The following is a 6,876-nucleotide window of genomic DNA, read 5'->3' as shown; positions in this document are numbered from 1 at the left end:
AAGCCTCAGCCTCTGTGCCCATGTGTGAGAGCCCCATGTGCCAGAGGGATCTGCTGTGGGATTAGTGTCCAAATGAGGCCGTGCCAGAACGTGAGGCACCTCACAGAGCCACGGGATGGGCCATGAGGAGGAAGAGAGCAGCACTTGGGAGACGCTGCCTTGCCTTAATTAATTGTGTGTGAGGTTTCCAAGGTTTAATTTAGGGTGTTACAAAAATCCTCCTGGGTCAGACCACGACATCTCCAGCACAGGGACCCACCCAGGAGGCAGCAGGAGATATTGTTTGGGCAAGTGTATGAGCAGGGAACATGTCACAGAATCATGGAATTGTGGAGTCTCCTGAGCTGGAAGGGACACACCAGCCTGGGGCTGCAGAGAACCGGCAGTGACAGCGCTGTGATCTCATTCCTGAGGTGCAGCTGAAGCGTCTGAGCTCTGATCTCATTCCCCAGTTGCAGCTGAGGGCTCAGCATTGATCTAAAATGGGGTTTCTGGTGCTTTGGTGAGAGGTGGTGAATTGCAGGTTGATGGGTCAATGAGATAGGAACAATTCTCCGGGAAACAACCCCAGGTGTAATTATTAATCTGTTGGTAGTGCCTCTTGCTTTTCAGGGATATCTGGAGTCACCCTTGGAGCTGCAGAATGGGAGCACTCTGGTAGGTTAATACGCAGAGGGGAGAATCCAAAGAAACATTTTCTCTCTTCACCCCTGCCTTTCTGATGTTTCACCCGAGTCTCACTCAGGCATTTTCCAGGAGCCAGCACTGACTCTGAGTGTTTGGGCTCCTGAGCTTCCCACAGCCCAGGCCCAGCAGCCAGGGTGAAGAAACCCCCAGAAGAGCCTGGGACACCCTCATGGCATTCTTTTGGTTTTGAGGTCCCCACCCAACCCGTAAACTCCAAGTGACCCCTCCCAAGAGCACCACTGGTTTGTTTAATCAGTGATTAAACTGGAATTTCATTTCCATTTCCAAACATGCTCTGTCAGTCTGTACATTCCCTTTTTGCTTTGTGATAAAACCAAGGTAACAGAAAAACACCATCATGGAACTTCTGTGGCATGGCTTTGCTAAGGCAGGGCTGCACACCTGAGGTTCTCATGGCACAGCCTGAGCTCTTCCCTGAGCTCTCCCCTTTCTGCCTGCAGGTAACTTTAGCCAGGAGCTGCTCACTGAGACTCTTTTATTCCTGGACAGTCAGAGCTGCTGCTTCTTCTTGGGTTACAGAATCCTTTCTTCCTCAGCCTTGGGGACTGGGAGAGACATTGGATCCACCTGCTGAACACGGCTGAATCCTTCCCACCCATGTCAGGTTATTGCAGAGGCCACAAATTGGATGGATGGATGGATGGATGGATGGATGGATGGATGGATGGATGGATGGATGGATGGATGGATGGATGGATGGATGCCCTGCAGGATGTGTGTGCCCTGTGGGACAGAGGCAGAACTGCTGAGCCCATTCCTGGCAGTTCCTGGCTGTCCTTAGCATCCTGATTGGAGGAGCAGGAAAATCTGAGTTCCTGGTCCTCAGCAAGGAAGCACCTCACAGCCACTCATCCAGTTTTTGGACATTCCTAATTAGCCCTCAGACGTGACTCTGGCAGCGTTGGGAATTCAGGAAGCACCATTCCCACTTTACAAGGGTGAAGTGAGGAACAGGAATCCAAAACTGCTGTTGAGTAACCCGAGCTGGGATTAAGGTGCTGGGTCCTGCCCTGCCCCCGGGGCACTGTGTGCTCCTTTTTAGCCAGGATTGTCAGGCTTGGATTTAAATGCCCTTGGGAAGAGGAATGAGAGATGGGGAAAGAAGGGAGAGCAGGAAGTCCTGGGGCTTTGCCAAGTTCCTTGGAAACAACACATCCAAACAACTCACGAGCTTTTCCTTATTGATGGTGGGAACTGCTGTGCCTGGGACAGGGCTGCCCAAATGAACAAATTAATGCCATTAATGTCATTTCTCCATCTCTTTTCTGGTGCTTATCAGGACATTGTGAGGCTCTTTGGACTTTTGTGACTTAACTGCCTTTGAGGCAGAAGTGCAGCCCTGGGACCATCCCAGCACAGCTCTTGGCCAAGCAGGATGTCCCTGGTGTCTGCAGGGCCTTGTGCTGAGCCGAGGCCTTTGGAGGAGTTAAACATTAACTCCTGGCCAGCTCCATCTGTCCAAGGTCCAGGAGGAGCCATGCTGGGTCAGCCTTGCAGCTGCATTTCCTGCTCCTGCCCTTTCCTGGTGATTCACTCGCTCCTCCTCCCTGCCAGGAGCTCTGACCTGGATGGAGAGGTGGGACAGGGACACCTGAGCTCTCCTGAACGTTCCTCTGGAGATCAGCTCCTGCTGGCTGGATGCCCTGGAGGGTTTCCTGGCTGGAATACAGTGTAGCAAGAAGGGAAAATCCTGAGTACCAAAAATAGCACCTGAGCTACAGAAAAATCCCCCACACTGTGCTCCAGGGCAGGTCCCTGCTCCTGGCAGGCAGCTGTGAGTCCATGTGAGCCTGTTGTTGTCCTGCTGTCCCCTGCATGGATTGTTTGATTTGATCACGTTCAATAAAAGGGCAAAACCTTTTCCCTGTGGCCATTTGAAGAGCGTGGCCCAGCAGCAGGGCAGGAGGCAGATGGGAAGAGCTGGTTTATTCGAAATTATAGCACAGTTTCTACACTCCAGCCCGGCCAAGGCTTTGGGTGTAGCCAGGGTCTGCCACAGGAGATGGATTGCTCAGGGCTGGCTGCCCCTGGAGCTGGGTTGGCCTGGCATGTTGGGATCAGACTCCGTGATGGCTCTGAGCTGCCCAAGGCACCTCTCCCACAGCACGACTCAGTTTTGCCTGGAAAAGCCAATCAGTTACTTCAGCACCGATGGAAGTTTGTGAAAATACAATGGCACAATCTCTGCTGAGCTCAGGCCCAGAAGCAGAGCCAAGAGTTTCCCTGGCTTTGGATAAAACTTTGCTGTGGTTACCACAGGATCATGTGATGGCAGCTGATCTCTCCAACCTCCAAAGTTCTCACTCCAGGCCTCTTCTACTGCACAAAAAACACCCTGAGTGTTCAAAACATCTCCCTGCTCGGGTTTATTGATAGCAGAATTATCAGCCAAGTGTTGTTGAGTAAACTGCCCCTGCTGGTTTTTCTGATCCTGCCAAGGCCTTTTCCCAGCCCTCTTCCCAGCCTGCCAGCCCAGCCACAAACCTTCAGCACCCTCAGTTGAAGGGATTTCTAAACAGACACAGTTTCTCCCTCCAGCCCAAGGACACCCTTTGGCCTGCTCAGCACAACTTGTCACTTCTGTTGACTCTTCACATTTGGGTTCTCAGCCCAGGGAATTTAGGGGAAATCAGGTCTAAGCTGGACTCTGAGCCCCTTGGAACCATGCTGATGGAGGAATGTGTGTCCAGAATGATTTTAAAGGAACAGAAGAGCAGGAACCTGTCAGCTGGGAGCTGCTGCTCTCTCCAAGATCTCTCCCCTGTGAGGAGCACAGCCTTGAATTTTCTGGGACTTCCTTCCTGCAGGATAATGCAGGGTAAGGACAGACAGAGTCAGCTTTGCCACAGGGTTGGTCCTCTGGAGAGATGAAAGGGACGTGGTTTGGTGGCCAAATGAAAGCCGTGGCTTTAAGGAAGAATTAAAGCCAGATGTTTCCAGCAGCTGCTGAGCCCAGCCTTTTGTGTCAGAGCCACCAAAGAGGCCCTGGCAGCATCTGCTCAGCCCTGTGGTGGGAACACCCTGTAATCCTGCAGGCTCTGCTGCCTGGGAGGAGGCAACAGGAGCTGAGGCAGAGATAGTGAGGCCAGCTCAATATTTATTCCTTGTGTAAAAATATTTATTCCTTGCTGATAGTGAGGATGGCAGCAGAGGTGTGGTAACCAAATTTAGCACCTTTGGACAAAACACCGGGGCCAAGAGGTGGCTGAGCCACATTGGCATCAGCTCTGCAGGCACAGGGCAAAATGTAGGGAACATGGACAGAACATCTCCCCTAAACCAGGGACTGGCCTTGGACCCCTTGGGCAGTTGATGCCCAGGTAACCAACAGATAAATCTGCTGTGCAGGGAGCTCATCAGAGTCAGGGACAATAAACAGGCCCTGCTTTTATTCTGGTGTTTGCATTCGGCTGGGACTGAAGTGAGCACCTGTTCCAGAGTGGATGTGACACAGTGAAACTCCAGGAAAAGGGAAGCTGACTCCTTGTTTCAGCACACTTGTGAAAGGAGCAGCACTTTGCACTACAAGGGAGAGCCCAGACCTGGGAGCTGCCAGTGGGAGGTCCCAGCTCACACCCAGGAGCCATAAATCTCACCCAGCACCGCTCCTACTGCTCTGCCTCGTGGTTTTAACATTCACTCCTGGCTTCCTAAGGCTGAATTCCTGGTGCCCTCTGCTCTACCCCAAGGTGGAGTTTCCTCTTGCGAAACCAGCAGGTGTCCTGCTGGCTCTGAGGGCTGGGAAAGGCTCTGCTCCAGTTCAGGTCTCTGTGTCATGGTCCTCACAACCCTCCTGAGTGTTGGGATGCTCCTGCTCTAGAGGAACAGGGGAGGTGCCCTTGGATGCAGCTGGATCCCTTCTGCTGGGGAATGAGGAATAAATCCATAAGGTACGCCCGAAGCAAGGAAAAGTCAATAGAGCAGAGGGAGGCTGGTGACAGGAAATCCCAGTTTTTACTGGCAGTGGCTCACATCAGATAATCTGACTCTAACAAGACAGAAATGGCTCTATATTCTGATTCCATGGAACTGGTTGAGGGCTGCTGTAGGAAAGGATTTCCTTGCCTTGCCCTTTGCTTGTTCTCAGGCTGGGATGTCTCATTTGTGTGTCCACCAGCTCACTCTGCTCTGGAACACCCTGGGCAGGAGGAACAATTGTTTCTGCCATGATCCCAAACCCAGCTGTTGGGGGAAGGCTTTGGGAGCTCCTGGGCTGCCGGATGGGGCTCAAGGGGAACTGCCCGTGCCTCAGTCACAGCTGGTGACTCACAGGAAAGAACCTGCCCGGGTATAAAATACAGAACTGGGTGTTTCACCTCCCAACAGGTGACAGCAGCACCTGGTCGTGTCCTGGCTCGAGTGGTGTCACTCCTGCATTTCTCTCTTGGCTGACACAGAATTGTCACCCAGTAGGAATTCCTTTCTCACTCTATGGAGCAGGGCTGGTTTTCCACCCCAGCCAGTGAGGCTGGGACTGGTCCTGAGCTGGAAATGTCCTGGTGACACTGAGCCTTTACCAGCTGGGTGTTTCCATGGAATGGGCAGAAGCAACTGCTGGGAAATGCTCTAATCTGAGCATTAGTGGTAATTTACATCCCAGCAAAGCCTGGCTCCAGGAGTCCTCAGCTTCTGTAGGTCAGCAGGTCTGGAAATGGGGCTAAGAACAATTCCATGCTGTGATCCCTCTGTTGCTTTGAGAGCTCCATTTGGGCACATTCAAAATTAAGGAGCAGCTTTGGAGCTCAGGAGGTTTATGAGCCAGGGTGATGCTCACCCTTCCTGGGGGTGTGAGTGAGGATTAAGGAGTTAATGGTTGCAAAGCGCTTTGGAGAGGACAAGTGCAGAGAAGGGGATGAGAAGGAAGAAGCTCCCACTCTCACAATGGACCTGAGAGTGTTGTTCAAATGCTCCTGAAGCTCTGGCAGCCTTGGGGAGCTGTGACCATTCCTGGGGAGCCTTTTCAATGCCTGACACCCCTCAGGGGGAAGAACCTTTCCTGATATCCAACCTAACCCTCCCCTGGCACAGCTCCAGCTGTTCCCTTGGCTCCTGTCCCTGGTCCCAGAGAGCACAGACCAGTGCCCGATGTGACAAACTGATCTGACTGGGGTTTGCTCCCGTGCTGTCCCTGTGGACTGAGGTCGGGCAGCTCTTGGCAGTGAGAGGATTCAGTGTGTGAACAGTCCCCTCCCATTTATCCTGCTCCAACTTATTCAATTTCTGTTTCTTTTTCTTTCACTCCTCCACGTCTTGGAGCTGCTACCCACGGAACAGCCAAGGGCCTGCCAGCTGGGCCGTTTGCTGGGCAGCTTGTGCTCTGTGTTTAATCTCCTCAATGGACCCTGATTATTCCCTGGCTCCGACTTATCCACACGGATCTGCCCAGCCCTAATTGCAGGTGATGGCGTTGGTGAGGTCCCTCACAGGGCAGGGGACCTGAGGGCTGGAATCTCCACCCTCCACCCACACCACAGTGTTTAATTCTCTCACCAAAACCAACCAGTTACCCCTCAATGCACTGTAATATATTTTGTGGGTCTTTCTCTGAAGCAAAGTGGTTTCGAGGTGTGTTTTCCTGGCAGGAATACCCTCAGAGCATCATTCGTGCTGCTCCCTCTGTGTGTCTGGGGGGACACCCAAGTCGGCCGAACCAAGGGCTGCCGCCTGCAGGAGCCTGCCGTGGGTTCGTGCCCTGGCTATATCGGTGCTGTCTGCAGGAAATCCTGCTCCTGTGACATTCCCACCGGAGCCGCGGCCCCTTCCCAGCGCTTCCCCACCCGTTCCTGGCCGGGCCGAGCCCTGGCAGCCGCTCCGGCCCCTTCGCCGGGGTTCCGGGAAGGGTGGACGGGGGTCTGCCGGCAGGATGGGGGACACCGGGAGGGGACAGTCCCTGGGCACCCCCGGTGGGGGCACCGGGCACGGGCACAGGGAAGCGGGACTGCGGGATCGCTGCCTTGTTCCGCAGTGTCCCTGCGGGATCCGCGGGGCTGGCCCAAAAACTGGGAAAATCAGGAAAAAAAGGGCCGGGGCGGCCGGTGGGGTCGGAGCGGGGTCTGATCGTGCCGGTGTGTGCAGTTTGTTGGAAGCATAAAGGATTATGAGTTCTTTAATTAGAAAAAAAAACAACCAACCAAAACCACCCCCCCAAAACCCCAAATCCGAGAATTT

This window comes from Ammospiza caudacuta, chromosome 31 (assembly GCF_027887145.1).
Source record: "Ammospiza caudacuta isolate bAmmCau1 chromosome 31, bAmmCau1.pri, whole genome shotgun sequence".
NCBI lineage: Eukaryota > Metazoa > Chordata > Aves > Passeriformes > Passerellidae > Ammospiza > Ammospiza caudacuta.
The sequence above is the reverse complement of the archived record's forward strand: the minus strand, read 5'-3'. Positions refer to the sequence as shown.